Source organism: Schistocerca piceifrons, chromosome 3 (genome assembly GCF_021461385.2).
Source record: "Schistocerca piceifrons isolate TAMUIC-IGC-003096 chromosome 3, iqSchPice1.1, whole genome shotgun sequence".
Classification (NCBI taxonomy): Eukaryota; Metazoa; Arthropoda; class Insecta; order Orthoptera; family Acrididae; genus Schistocerca; species Schistocerca piceifrons.
In genome coordinates this window covers 539,645,967-539,662,692 of record NC_060140.1, presented here as the reverse complement: position 1 = coordinate 539,662,692, position 16,726 = coordinate 539,645,967, and positions in this window count along the sequence as shown.

The window sequence follows — 16,726 nt, the reverse complement described above, 5'->3', positions numbered from 1 at the left end:
AAGAAAATACTTTAAATTCACTTCGAATACTCCATAAAACAGTATATCAATCTGTAGCATTCCAAGTTTGATATTTCCTTCCTGGCATTCCTATTTTTGAATTTATGAATGATTTACTTGGTATTTAAATCACCCTGTACCAGGTGACGTTTTACTGTAGAGACATGTAGGTTCAGTCCATGATGCTACTCCTGATCATCCCTTACTTGTCGGGCCGGGTTTCTTGGACCAGGAGCAAACTGTTCAGAAATCATTGTGTCCTCCATCGTTTTTCGAGGACGACTTGATATTCGTTTTTGGATACTGTTTCTTCCTCCTTTTACCGATGATCCCACACACACGTATTAGTTGTCGTGATATGTTATAGCGTCTAGCAACGCTAAATTGCGACTTTTCCCTCTACAGAGCACGCAAAAGAGCTTGTCTCACATCAACCGAGTATTCTTTGTCCTTTGTTATGCTTATAGTTGCCTCCACAAATAAACGAACACTGACTGAATGCCTGAGTAATGTTATTAATGAATAAAGTACCACCAAAGCGAATTATAAAATACTTTTGACCTAAAGGAGTATACACTTACAATGATGAGAAGAAACATTATGACCATCTGCTTAATAGCTTCTTTGTGCATGTTTGGAAAGAAATTCTGCGTATCAAGCATTCAACTGTTGGTTAGTTTGTGCAGGTCTGTGGCATTAGATGCCTACGCACAGGTGATGTAATTCTCGTAAATAACGGACCGCTGATTTGCCTACAGGGTGACGGTGCCCGACAGCGGCCCAGGAGGGTTCCATAGGACTAACAATAGGCGAATTTGGTCGCTGAGACACCAACATGACTTCGCTGTAATGCCCCTCTAATAACTGTAACACAATTATGGTCAAGAAGTCTGGAAACACGAACGATTACACGGCTGCAGGGTGGCATCGTCGTCAGGGAAGGCGTCAAGCATGGAGGGACGCATGTGGTTCGCAGCTGTCAGCCTGTCTTCCATTACTACCACATGTCCCATTCAAGCGCAGGAGAATGCCTCCCGTAGCATAATACTGGTCCCACCAGTCAACGTCCATGGCGCGCTGCACATATCGAGCAGCCGTTCACCTCGACGGCGTTAGTGAAGATGACCGTCGATCTAGTGTAGAAAGAGTGTGATTCACGCGAAGACCCGACATTTTTCAATTGATCGTGATCCTGTGCTCACTGCTGTCGTAATTGATGAATTCGTTCGGTCAATTTGTGAACACGTAATATAGTCTGCAGGGGAGCTCCATGTTCAACATCTACCATGAACGGTGCGGTCTGAAACACCAGCATTGTGCTCTTTCGACACAGTCGCCACAGATCACTGTCTATTCTACGTCACAGATCACACAAGCCTCTGAACCCCATGTTCTGTGAAGAATCGTGGACTTGCAAGCTATTTAGCGCGTAGTGGTAGTTTCACTGTTCTTCTACCTCTTTCCGTAGATGCTCATGACAGTAGCACGTGAACATTCGACCAGCTTCGTAATAATAATCTGTCCTGTGTCAAAGTCGGTTATCTCATTGGATCTCCCCATTTGCAGCCCATATCTTCTCTAGAGTGACCGCCCTCCCTCCGCTCATTCCCCTCCCCCCCCTCCCCCACTTTAGCTACCGTGTCACGTGCCCGCAACGCCACCAGGCGGCATCCAACGTCGCAGTGGACAGTGATCATAAGCGCTCGCTTATCAGCGTACATTGTTATTGTATGATCTTGCTTGTTTACTAGACGTGCAACCACAGCGGAGCGAAGCTCTTGAGGGTTGTGACAGTTATGTCCGTTACTCTGTTGTGACTTGATGCATACAGTACTGAGAACATAACACAGCAACTACAACATACTTTTGGGTGCTTCTGTATGTGTTTCTTTTTTTAAAGAACATACACATTTTCCACATTTTCATGTGGATATTGCAGCAACTGAAACGACGTTTTAAATAAAGACAAATACAGACGTCATAAATAAGATCGAAATTTAGGCATATTTCGAGAATAAAATTGTCTAGATAGCGTGATGCATAAATCGTAAACGCATAAATACAACGTTTGCTCACTTAAGAAATGGAAAAAACTCGCTGCAGTGCCGAAGTTATTAGAAAAGTCATTTTCTGATTTAGTAAACAAAACCCCAAGATTACAAATTATAAAAGTACCGTAAATATATCTCTAAAATAAGCCTAAAAACTCGTAATACTGCCAAAAATAATTACAAAAGTATGCGAGATCACTCGTGATGTCGAGGATGTTGGAAAATGATGTGTTCCGAAAAAGTAAACATGAGTTTCTGTAATCTCACACATGTCAGATTTGAAATTCCTATTGTGTTTAGATCTTCCCTCAGTAAAAAATAGCCTAATTTACTTTAAACGGTAGCTGTCAGAAACCTTACGACAGATGCCACAGCTAGGACAAATTTTACGAAACATAATATTTATATATGGAAAACTCTCTGAAAACACGAATGCCGAAGCACATCCCCAAAAGTCATGTGAAGATACATAATTATAACGGCAAACAAAAGCTAAAACAGGAAAAGTCGCCCAAGCAGTTGTGGTAGAGAAGTAATATGCAAACAATGACAACTCGGATTGTTCTTGAATCTAGTTATTATAAAATTACATATACCGATAGAAATTTTTTTTATTAAATTAGTTACAATAAAATTATGTTAAAATATCTGAACTGCTTTCAGAGTCTTTACGGAGAGAGAGATTTATGACGATTAACATTATAATGTTGCTTTCGTCCGATGTCAAGTTAGGTGATGCTGGCAGAGGCTACATTGCAGTAAATCCGTCAATGTTAAAATTCAGCTCTTACATGCTCTTGACGTGTGCATAATCCATTTGGCGACGGTAATATTGCTTCGTCGACTGCTAGGGAGATATGTACCGGTCGGAAGCAATTACATAGTATTGTAGTTCACTAGCGTACATATCTGTACTACGGTAACACTTCTGTCAAATAATATACTTGTTAACGTCACATCCACAATTTTTAACGGGTGCATAAATCTCGTTAACTCGTGGATAACGAAACTGCAGTTAGTCTGTTGTTACCACACTTATCACACCAGTAAACTCACAATCTGAGGCATAATACTGTTGTGTAGGAAACTGTTTAACCGTTTTATAGCTACTTTTACTGTATTAACGCGCGTGAACTCATTTTAGATTGCAAATGGAAAACGTAAATCTAACCAGTTTTTGCAGTTGGTGTCACAGTCTATCGGAGACACAATCACCGTCGTATATGACGTCAGTGGAGTCTGTAGAATTTCACGAAACTCTATTATTTGAATCAGTCTGATGTTTTCTGTTCAAGATGTTCGTATTCGGAATGTAAATGTTCGGTATTACTTACCGTAAGTTTCATTCCGACACGACACCCATCCGCATTCCACGCCAACTCTCCCACGCGCACACACACACTCTTCGATTCCAGACTAACTATCACTCGCTCTTTTCCTCTCGTATGGCTGTTCCATTTATTATAGCTACAACAACAAAAAATGTTACATGAAACTGAAATACCCATTCATCCAAAATCAAGTACTATATGTCGATAACAAATGTGTAGCAAAAATAATGAAAATGAAGCATAGTTACATTTAATAGTATAGAACAAAACCCGTCAAGCAGCAAAGAGTTAACACATGGAAAGAAGAGGAAGAAAAATAATACCACTCATAATTAAGTGTCCTCACATGTGTCCCCACCCACATTTCATCACGAGATGTTCCTTAGAATTTTGGAAGATAAAATGACTTCCTTTCGCATGAAACACAATACTTTGTGAAACTAGTTAGTGCGTGAGTGTTGATTCTTTAGGAACACTGGAAAATAGCATTCACAGCATTAAATATCAGTCTTCAAATATTTCATACCCTCATATGAAATTCAACATTACAAGAAACCAAGAATTAAAACAATTACAGATTAATGTCACTCAGGAAATCATTTGAGAAAAAACGTAAATTAATATGTTCTCAGAATCAATAAAAAGAAAGATATTTAATGTTACAATCCACAATCGAACAGAAACTAATAATAAAGCTATAAAATTATACCAAACGATTGAGTAAATGGGTTACGTGCCCAGAATTTTTTTAAGTAACTCTGGAAACGTACTGAGACCTGTGTTACCACTAACTTACGAACAACGCCCAAGAATTTTCTGTGATATTTTAAAGACCCTCGGAGACAACACCATCGTTCTGCAAATATTATCCGCCTTGTCGCTCCATTCATTTCATGTGATTTTATATTACATTAAATGCTCAATTAGATACTATTTGCCCAACTGCTAAATTAAGCACACTTACTCATGCAGGCATAACCACACACTTCTTAGGTTGCTCTCGGTTTCTAAATGGAAGTTGTCAGCGAAAGAATAAAATAATTGAAAATAACTTGCTTAAGCACGAAAACTTGTCCTCGCCAGAAATATGGGTTCATTGAATTGTTAACATTAATAATGTCACGTAACTACTTTTCTCTAAATAACAAAATGTACCAGCAGAAAGACGGCCTAGCTATGGGTAGCTGCCTTTCCAGTTTACTCGGCCGATATTTTCATAAACAATATAAAAAGAATGTCAATTCTTTGAAGAAAAGCACCAGATAGTTAACAAAATAACATGTTTTAAAAGATATGTCGATTATTTATGGCACAGCAGAAGAAATGAAGGACCTCGCAAAAGAAATGAATGAAATGCACCAGAATATCATCTTCACCGTTGAACACCAGAGGGTCAAAGGTTAAATTTCTTCTATCTCTCCATAAGTAGCTCCAACGACAGACACAAATTTCAAGTCCAACGTAACACCTCATCCCCCCCCCCCCCCCCCATAGAAGCACAAAACAGCTTCATACATAGAAATTATCAGCAGAATGTACAATATCCCGTTAGAAGCAGATGAACAAACTCATGAACTAAACACCAATAAAGTAATTGCTTACAATAATAGCCACAGCCCAGAACTAATAGATGAGCCTAATTAATAATAAAATAAATTTCCACAAAGAAAAACCAACACAAAATAACACCACGCCACAGATAACAGAAAAAATGTGTTAGCATGCCACTCTTAAGGAAACTGTCACACAAAGTAGCAAATTTTTTCTGGGGAACAAATCTCGGAATCAGTTTTAACAAACAATCAAATTAAGGACAAAGCCATCCACAATACAGAAAATAACAGCAAGCCATACAGTCGATCAAGAACATATAAACTTAACTGTAACTCATGTTCAGAGACAAAGAGGGAGAAATTGCAACAAACGATTCCGGGAACACATCGAAGCCCTTAGTTTAAAAAACTTAAGCAAATAACATTTTCCCTGCATGTAGAAACCCCAGATTACATTCAAAATGACAAAACCGATCTATCAAACAACATTTAACGAAGGAAATTCGATGATTTGCTCATACAATCACACACCAAGCGCTACTTCATGTAAATCTGTTGTTCTGCGTTTATTGTTTACAAATGTTGTTTATAAATGTCACTCTAAATGTGAGAGAAGAAAGAGGAAAAAGTAATAATAATTCTATATAAAATATACTATATTATTTTTTATAATATACCATATAACCTAAACAGTCACTAATGCAGCTGTTAACTATACAGAGTACAGAGCACAGTCGCATTAAATTTTATTTATTTTTAGTCATACAGAGACTGTAAGCAAAATATAAATTTGACTTTAGTAGAACATGTAACCAAAAGTAACCGATGATAACAGATGTATTTTTGGGTGTAAACGAAGATGTCAGTCGGCAACATGATGGATACCAAGATATATTTGAGTAAAATAAAAGTAAAAAAAAAAGTATTTCTGCCCTATTTGTAATGTCGAGAATGGGAATAACAACAGGCAGAGTAGAAAGTAAGCACACCTAAACAGCAATACATCGTAAGCAACAACTCGCGAAGTGTAGTAGCTTTCGACGTTGTAACTATCTACATACCCAAATATATACTATGCGAACTGAAGATGGGTGAAAGCCCGAAATGCATATTAGCTTAAATAAAAACACATAGTAAAGTGGCTTGTTGCTGTAATTATTAAGATAAAATAACAGACGCAGGTATGTGAGTGATTTCTCGACTTAATTCCGCTTATTATTTTAACGTGCGTCTACAACTCATGAGAATATACATTCAATGAAAGACTGTCGTGTCAATAGAGATTTCCTCCTATGAACCTCGATGGGAGCTAGAAGTACATTAGTGGAAAACTTAAATTGCTGAAAAGTTATTCAAGGATTACACTACAACATTATCAAGGAACGTTACGCATTACAAGATCATAATTTGTAATAATATTTTACGAACTATTTCAGAATAGCACCATACGAACGCCTGTCATGTGGCACAGTGCTCCGGCGTTACAGCCGCGTGACGAAAGTAAACAATCTGGTATGACAACGGTTCAAGTTATCCGTGCTACAATACGCAACTGTCCTATCGACTTCCAACAAATATGAAGCTTTCTCTGTTTTTTTTTAATAAATTTACGAGATTAAACTTCGCGAAATGATATGTAAAATATCATATGCTGATACACTTTTTCAATTATCTCAGATTGTTTCTCGTTTAATGCAAAAAAGAATAAAACGAGAAAAAAGCAATTCGCTCGCATATTTCGCGCAAACGTTTATTGTGCGCCTGCCTGGCGTTGATCGATGCTTCTGATCAGGAAATGTAGCACTAGCGTTCCTCGCGGCATATGAAACTTTTATTTTCGTCGTAGAATAGCGGATCGCGCAACAAGCCGCATGAAAGGAATCTAGCCTATACAGCAAACAAAGTCGGCTTCCCATTCACATTAAGTTCTTCAGAAAACAGCGTGATATGATGACAATTGAAGTGATGGGAATCGTAACACTAGAACAGTCTGAGTTGAAAAATGGTAGAATGAGTTGAGAAAGTTTTCCTAAAATGTGATATTTACTTCTGTTGACTTTAGACATTCTATTGACCTTGGATTTCCTTACCTACAGCCTTCCTAGTGCTAATACTCCTAGTTCACTCTCATTCGACAGCGACTCTCCTTGAGTGATATTCCCTCAACAAGCCTAATCTTCTCCTAGCAAAGAAATGTTAGTTAGATCGTGTAAGATATAATGCCTGCCGGAAACTACACTGAACAGCCAAAGAAACTGGTACACCTGCCTAATATCGTGTACGGTCGCCCCGACCACGCAGAAGTGCCGCAACACGATGTGGTATGGACTCGACTAACGTCTGAAGCAGTGTTGGAAGGGACTGACTCAATGAATCCTGCAGGGCTGTCCATAAATCCGTAAGAGTACGACGGGGTCGAGATCTCTTCTGAACAGCACGTTGCAAGGCATCTCAGATATGATCAATAATGTTTATGTCTGCGGAGTTTGGTGGTCAGAGGAAGTGTTTAAACTCAGAAGTGTATTCCTGGAGCCACACTGTAGCAATTCTGGAGATGTGGGGTGTCGCATTGTTCTGCTGGAATTGCCCAAGTCCATCGGAATTCACAATGGGGATGAATAGATGCAGGTGATCAGACAGGATGCTTACGTACGTGTCACCTGTCAGAGTCGTATCCAGACGTATCAGAGGTCCCACATCATTCCAGTTGCACACGCCCCACACCACTACAGAGCCTCCACCAGCATGAAGTCCCCTGCTGACGTGCCGGATCCATGGGTTCATAGATTGTCTCCATATCCGTACATGTCCACCCGCTCGATACAATTTGAAACGAGACACGCCCGACCAGGCAACATGTTTCCAGTCATCAACAGTCCAATTTCGGTGTTGACGGGCCAAGGAGGGGCGGTCATCAGGGGTACAGGTTCCGAAAGCCCAAATCGATGATGTTTCGTTGAATAGTTCGCACGCTGACACTTTCTAATGGCCTAGGATTGAAATCTGCAGCAATTTGCGGAAGAGTCGCACTTCTGTCACGCTGAGCGATTCTCTTCAGTCGTCGTTGGTTCCGGTTTTGCAGTATCTTTGTCCGGCCATAGCGATGTTGGAGATTTGATGTTTTACCGGATTCCTTATATTCACGGTACACTCGCGAAATGGTCCCACGGGAAAATCCCCACTTCATCGTTACCTCGGAGATGCTGTGTCCCATCATTCGTGCGCCGACTATAACACCACGTTCAGACTCACTTAAATCTTGATAACCTGCCATTGTAGCAGCAGTAACCGATCTAACAACTGCGCCAGACACTTCTTGTCTTATACAGGCACTGCCGACCGCAGCGTCATATTCTGCCTGTTTACATATCTCTGTATTTGGATATTTGATGTACCAGTTTCTTTGGCGCTTTAGTTTCTATCGCTTGAAAGACATGAACACATTTTCGGAGTTCCGTACCTCAGTCGGTAAAACAGAATCGGTACAGGATCACTTTGTTGTCCTCCTGTCTGTCTTTCTGTCTGTCTGTCTGTCTGAATGTTCTCAGGGACGTGTATAGATATAAGATGAAATTTACGTCACGTACTAAGGCTTAGGCACGATTGACGGTGTTAAACCTTGAAGCTTCTCAGTCAATGCAATCAAAAGATACGGCCATATACACTGAATATTTTTATGACCTATAGATGAACTACATTTATACATGTTGGGCCTTGCCGTCTAGTGGAAAAGAGCGTTCCTGGAAACCGAGATGTCACGGGGGCGAATCTCTGTCGGACCACGGATTTTTCAGTCTTCATTTTAACGGAGCCTTAACCTCTCAACAATGTGAGGAGTCGCCAGAAACAAGTCGTGGTGTAGGTTCCACGTTAAACCTTAAGTACCCCTTTTCCCGCTGTTAATTGGCACAGGTTAGGCATATGCAGATTCCCAAAGTGGCGTCCAATAGAAAGACCTGCACCAGGCCATTGAATCATGCGATATCATTGTTATTATTATTATTATTGTGTGTATGTAATTAAGTTTGTAATGGGCCAAACTAGAACTGGCAGTCCTCGTGTTCTTTTCTACACTGAGCTAGCTTCAGGTGTCCTTCACGTACAGCTGCATTAATCACTAATATGTAACGAGATTACATATTGTCTAATATGCGAAGTTAACAACGTGACATATTAAACTTCTTGGCAGTTAAAACTGCGTGCTGGACTGAGACTCGAACGCGGGACCTTTGCCTTTCGTGGGCAAGTGCTCTACCAACTGAGCTACCCAAGCACGACTCACGCCCCGTCCTCACAGCATTACTTCTGCCAGTACCTCTGCCAAGACGTTTCACATCAGCGCACACTCCGCTGCAGAATGAAAATCTCATTCTGGAAACATCCCCCAGGCTGTGGCTGCCCTGTCTCCGCAATATCCTTTCTTTCAGGAGTGCTAGTTCTGCAGGGTTCGCAGGAGAGCTTCTGTAAAGTTTGGAAGGTAGGAGACCAGGTACTGGCAGAAGTAAAGCTGTGAGGACGGAGCGTGAGTCATGCTTGGGTAGCTCAGTTGGTAGAGCACTTGCCCGCGAAAGGCAAAGGTCCGGAGTTCGAGTCTCGGTCCGGCAAACAGTTTTAATCTGCCAAGAAGTTTCATATCAGTGCAGAGTGAAAATCTCATTCTGGAAACGTGACATATTGTTTACAATTAGCTCACAATCTTCCCAGCAGGTTTCTCTGAACAAAGGAATAAATTCAGCTTCACTGGCAGTATTATATAGAACGAGTGGAAAAATAATTCTCGTAGAGGCTTAGTTATCGACTGAAGCGTTGCGATCAAAGATCATTCAAAGCAATTTTGTTTCTATGGTAAAGCTGAATCAACACCTCTGAGTATATACAGCCCATGCATCTACAGATACACCTTAGAGAGTTCAGTCAACCCCACCAAGATAAAAGCAGCACTACCACTCATTTCAGAGGGACCTGTCAGTCAGTTGTCAGAACTGAATCATAGGTAGCACCAGTCTGATACACTGAATCCTTTTACAGAATGCTAGACTACTACGGTGTTGGCGTAACCGTTGCCTGTACCGTTTTCTCATATGTTCTCGTAACCTTCAGCGAAAGGAAGAGGAGACTCTTAGGACTCTCATCTGTGATTAGCAGAGACGTGTGATTAGAGCAGTCGCTGATCGCAACCACACTGTACTGGTCACGCAGTAGTGCCCGACTATATCATCAGAGTGTAAATGACGTGGGTGTGATATAACCGTGCGGGACTACTTTTGCAGTGTGGTATGGATAGTACTTGGCTGATAAAGCGACCGAGTGTTAGCACGTCTACTATACTTTTTTACTGAACCTTAGCAAAACTGAAAATGTCGTCTACGCCACACCACTGAGCTGTCACTTTAACCATTAGTTACTTTCTCCTATATTACATGCCAGTCTACACACTTTTAAAACTGGCAGATTTATTTAATGTTTTTACACGACTTCTGTGTTACATAAAATCTTCCAGACTAGTCATCGCGTCCTCCCATGACCCAGATTTTAAATTCTCCATCCACTGTCGATTCTAATAAGTGACAGTGTCGTCGCAGATGTGAAATGTTTTCGCGCCGCTCGTTTAGAAAATTCTAGACAATGAGTACAACTCGCGATGTGTCGTCCTGGTTCTCGAGAGGTTCTACAAAACAAACACTCAAAGCCAGACTTTAAAGTGTAAAATAAGAAAGTGAGATAAAAAAAAATGTCCCGTCTTCTTATAGTTTCAGATATCCTTGTGAATTTTCTCTTTATAATAATGACAAAGGATGACAAGAAAAAAGTAACATAGATTCAGCTACTTGAAAAAGAAAATGTTATTTCTGAACAAACTAGAATGAATTTACGTTACAGTAATTAAGGCCGCTCGCTATGATTCATGTGTCTGAAAATAAATGGTTTGATTCTGATCCCAGAGATCGCACAATCCTTGCGTTTTTACTATCTCAAACGTACTGCAGTCGGTTTACATTATATTCCATCACTCAGCCTGAAAGTTTATTATCGCTCGAAAGAGGCACGGAACTCGCTTGTGAAATGTCTGATACCCCTTTACTTATCAGTAGTGGCTACAGTGGTTCTACACTTCCAAAAATAATAACAAATCTTCCATTATAACATATCGCATTAAGAGATTATACCGGCAGCATAAAAACAATCTACTTGACCTATCTGAAGAGAATTATGCCAAACAGTTTTACGCCAACTACGAAGGAACAGATTCTCTGCTGACTTTGTTGACAGTGTGTATCTGATATCCAGTACAGGTTGAACATCTCTGCCTACTGAATGAAATGCCGTCATGTACGTCTTATGTCAACTATTACGAGTTCCCATGGACGCATAGCAACGGAAAAGTGCAGTATCTTAATCGTATTCTACAGAAAATGTACAACGTTTTCAGATTCCCCAATGGGAAATACCTTACCTGTACGTACAGCGACAATACATTTCCCTATTTGTACAAAAGAGACCAAGACTTCGAATGCCTAATGTATTAAATTATGAAGTTATTTCCTTTATGGATGCAACGTATAGGATGGTGATAACTAGACTTTCGTTACTTGAGAGGGCCCCCGTGACAAGCGAGTGATCAAAGGACAGCGAAACTTTGCGGAAACGTATGTATGGACATGCAAGAGAGAAATAACGAAAAACGACTGAATAAAACAACATTTGTTAATTGTGTACAAAGTTTACGTTCCGGGTTACAAACCTTGCTCGCTCTACAGCTGCGGTGGACCATGGAATATTCAGCTGTCGTGTCACAGCTTGTGCACTGCTTGAAGACTGCACGTTGCGTCCAGTATTCTCAGCCATGGCAACACTAACTGCTGCAACAATGTTGCCGCAACTGGCAGTCGGCTCTAGGAGCACTTCCCAAATGGAACTTCCGAATCGCACTCTTCAACCCCGGAGCAGAGAGACGACGTTTACTTATCCTAATAATGCGTCGATACTCGCGGAGAGCAGCAGCACTGTTGCTGTTGTTTTGATATAACAGCTTGACCATTAAAATCCCGCTCACCTCGTCCAGACGCACATTGACTATCTGCAGCTGTAATGCACATTGATGCTCGTGTTTCTATCCAACGTCGCAGTACCAGTACCGGCGCCTAACGACAATTCATGACACGAAAACTACTAACAATGCAAATCCTGCAGTGCACAGTCTGCATATCATTCTTATAAAGTTGAGTACCCATATGACAAATAGTTTTCAATCTATACTGGCTTAAGTAGCGAAAGTCTAACTGTAACCATCGTGTAATTCAGAAACTTGCCTAACCTCCGGATTTTTTCTCCAAATTTTACTAGTCTCAACGAATATCCTCTGAAGAAGACACATTGTCCAGCTTTGATGCACTGCATACTTACAATGGTCTGCAATACATCTTTGTCAGCCCTTGTTTGCCTCGAATGCCGACAATTCATGAATCTGTTAAACTACAGGGTCAAGCTGTTGCATACGATGTGTTAGAAAGCGCTGTAAATTTATTTAGAGATTTTTCCTTTGGCCCTTGTTTAACTTTAGTATCAAATTGTAGCTTTTAGATGCCAAATGTAGTTCGTTCGCCGTTCTATGTTGCAACTTGCGAGCTTCTGTTTACACGATTTCATCTTCTTCTGCAATCATTCTGGAAGCTGCACTAAATATGTGATGTTGTATAAGACAACTGCCACCGTACGGCGAGAACGGTTGCTGCCTCGATTAATACACAGATGTACTCACGATCTTTTAGTAAAACGCAGGCCGTTAGTCAAAATAAGTTACCATGTAACACATACTGCAACTACATACACTGTCATCTTGGGTATTAATAAACGCTACCGGTTTCGTGGCACTAAAAGCCACATCTTCAGGTGATCGCATATATAACAATAAATCCAGAAGCAATCACAACCCTGAGACATACAATGGTATGGTAAATTAAAACTTTAAATTTTTTTAAAAAAATATTGAAGCTTACTCTTGGATTTCTGTGCCAGAGTGGGCTTAGTAATCACAAACTCCTTTTTTAAACATAAGAACATTCACCGGTATACTTGGGAAGGCAGGGGAACCAGATCTGTCATTGACTATATAATAACAGATCAGGAATTCAGGAAGGCTGTGAGGGACACACGTGTATTCAGGGGATTCTTTGATGACACTGATCATTATTTAATCTGCAGTGAAATTGGGATTGTGAGGCCGAAAGTGCAGGAGGTCAGGTCCATATGTAGGAGGATAAGAGTGGAGAAACTTGAGGATAATGAAATCAGGCACAAGTGGATAACAGCGATCTCAGAAAGGTACCAGTTAGTTGAATGTAGTCAATTACAGTCATTGGAAAAGGAATGGACAAGGTACAGGGACACAGTACTAGAAGTGGCTAAAGAATGTCATGGAACAGTAGTGTGTAAAAGTAGGATGAAGCAAACAGCTTGGTGGAATGACACAGTCAAGGCAGCCTGTAAAAGGAAAAAGAAGGCGTATCAAAAATGGCTACATACTAGAACTCAGGTGGACAGAGAAAGTTTGTTGAAGAAAGAAACAAAGCCAAACAGATAATTGCAGTGTCCAAGAAGAAATCTTGGGAAGACTTTGGAAACAGGTTGGAGACTATGGGTCACGCTGCTGGAAAACCATTCTGGAGTGTAATTAGCAGTATTCGAAATGGAGGTAAGAAGGAAATGACAAGTATTTTGGACAGGTCAGGAAAACTGCTGGTGAATCCTGTGGATGCCTTGGGCAGATGGGGGGAATATTTTGAAGAGTTGCTCAATGTAGGTGAAAATGCGATCAGTAATGTTTCAGATTTCGAGGTAGAATGGGATAGGAATGATGATGGAAATAGGATCACATTTGAGGAAGTGGAGAATATGGTCAGTAGATTGCAGTGCAAGAAAGCGGCTGGGGTGGATGAAATTAAGTCGGAACTCATCAAATACAGTGCAATGTCAGGTCTTAAATGGCTACACAGGATAACTGAAATGGCCTGGGAGTCGGGACAGGTTCCATCAGACTGGACAAAAGCAGTAATCACACCAATCTTTAAACATGGTAACAGAAAAAATTGTAACAACTACAGAGGTATCTCTTTAATCAGCGTTGTGGGTAAAATCTTCTCAGGTATTGTTGAAAGGAAAGTGCGAGTATTAGTTGAGGACCAATTGGATGAAAATCAGTGTGGGTTTAGGCCTCTTAGAGGTTGTCAGGACCAGATCTTTAGCTTACGGCAAATAATGGAGAAGTGTTACAAGTGGAACAGGGAATTGTATCTATGCTTTATAGATCTAGAAAAGGCATATGACCGGGTTCCTAGCAGGAAGTTATTGACTGTTCTACGAGATTATGGAATAGGAGGCAAACTTTTGCAAGCAATTAAAGGTCTTTACATGGATAGTCAGGCAGCAGTTAGAGTTGACGGTAAATCGAGTTTATCGTTCAGAGTAGTTTCAGGGGTAAGACAAGGCTGCAACCTGTCTCCACTGTTTTTCATATTATTTATGGATTATATGTTGAAAACAATGGACTGGGTGGGTAAGATTAAGATATGTGAACACAAAATTAACAGTCTTGCATATGCAGATGACTTAGTTGTGATGGCAGATTCGATTGAAAGTTTGCGAAGTAATATTTCAGAGCTAGATCAGAAATGTTAGGACTATGGAATGAAGATTAGCATCTCCAAAACGAAAGTAATGTCAGTGGGAAAGAAATATAAACCGGTTGAGTGCCAAATAGGAGGAACAAAGTTAGAACAGGTGGACGGTTTCAAGTACTTAGGATGCATATTCTCACAGGATGGCAACATAGTGAAAGAACTGGAAGCGAGGTGTAGCAAAGCTAATGCAGTGAGCGCTCAGCTACGATCTACTCTCTTCTGCAAGAAGGAAGTCAGTACCAAGACTAAGTTATCCGTGCACCGTTCAATCTTTCGACCAACTTTGTTGTATGGGAGCGAAAGCTTGGTGGATTCAGGTTACCTTATCAACAAGGTTGAGGTTACGGATATGAAAGTAGCTGGGATGATTGCAGGTACTAGTAGATGGAAACAATGGCAGGAGGGTGTCCACAATGTGGAAATCAAAGAAAAACTGGGAATGAACTCTATAGATGTAGCAGTCAGGGCGAACAGGCTTAGATGGTGGGGTCATGTTACACGCATGGGAGAAGCAAGGTTACCCAAGAGACTCATGGGTTCAGCAGTAGAGGGTAGGAGGAGTCGGGGCAGACCAAGGAGAAGGTACCTGGATGCGGTTAAGAATGATTTTGAAGTAATAGGCTTAACATCAGAAGAGGCACTAATGTTAGCAGTGAATAGGGGATCATGGAGGAATTTTATAAGGGGGGCTATGCTCCAGACTGAACGCTGAAAGGCATAATCAGTCTTAAATGATGATGATGATGATGATGATGATATTAAAGCTTTTTACTTGAGAATATCAAAATATTAGTATTCACATGACCAAAACATTAGAGCGGAAAAGGTCGCAACCTCTTTGCCTATCATTCGTTGTTCGTCACAACAAAGCACCACTAAAATGCGGTATGTCATAGAATAAAATAGCCGGATTACAATATAATGGATAAGTATTAAGCAAATCGTACCATAGTGATCCATTGGCAACGAGAAATCAAATGAATATTGGTTCAAATGGCTCTGAGCACTATGGGACTTAACATCTGAGGTCATCAGTCCCCTAGAACTTGGAACTACTTAAACTTAACTAACCTAAGGACAACACACACATCCATGCCCAAGGAAGGATTCGAACCTGCGACCGTAGCGGTCGCGAGATTCCAGACTGTAGCGCCTAGAACCACTCGGCCACTCTGGCCGGCCAAATGAATATTAAGACCTAATTGTTGGACAGAATGAAAAACGAAGAAGTGGTTGCACAAAATAGGGGAGAGGCATGTTCTACCTGGACAAAATCGTCAAGGGAACAGCTATTGGCAGAAAAGCAGAACCTGATAACCGCACTTACCCCTTCTCCGATCTACACGGAATCGCACGCGGTCGCTTGCCTTTTTCGCGATTCCATACAGATCGGAGAAGCGGTAAGTGCGTTGTTCAGGTTATGTTTTTCTGCCAATAGCTATTTCCTGTATGATTTTGCCGAGGTAGAACATCACTCCATTTTGTGGCAACCACTTCTCTGTATTTCATTCTGTCCCAAAATTAGGTTGGTTGGTTCATTTGGGGAAGGGACCAAACAGCGAGATTATCTGTCCCGTCGGATTAGGGAAGGATGGGGAAGCAAGTCGACCATTCCCTTTCAAAGGAACCATCCCAGCATTTGACTGAAGCAGTTTAGGAAAATCATGGAAAACCTGAATCAGGATGGCCGAAAGCGGGTTTGAATCGTCGCCCTCCTCCAAAATCAGGTCTTAATAGTTTCCATTTATTTTCTCCTTGCGAATGGATCACTATGGTACGATTTGCCTAGAACCCATCCACTATATTGGAATTCGGCTCTTTTATTCTATGACATATCGCCTTTTAGTGGTGTTTTGTTCTGATCGACAACGAATGTTGGGTAAAAAAGTTCCGAGCTTATCCACTCTAATGTTTTTGCGTGCTATCGTTTTGATATTCTTATGTAAAAGTTTTTAATACTTTTAAAAAAAATTAAAATCTTAATTTTTTAAATGTATCTCATTGTTGTTATTCCTTCTGGATTTATTGTTGTACAGATGTGCACCTGAAAATGTGGCTTTTAGTGCGACGAAACTGGTAATGATCCAATAATAAAGGACTAAATACAGCTTAAG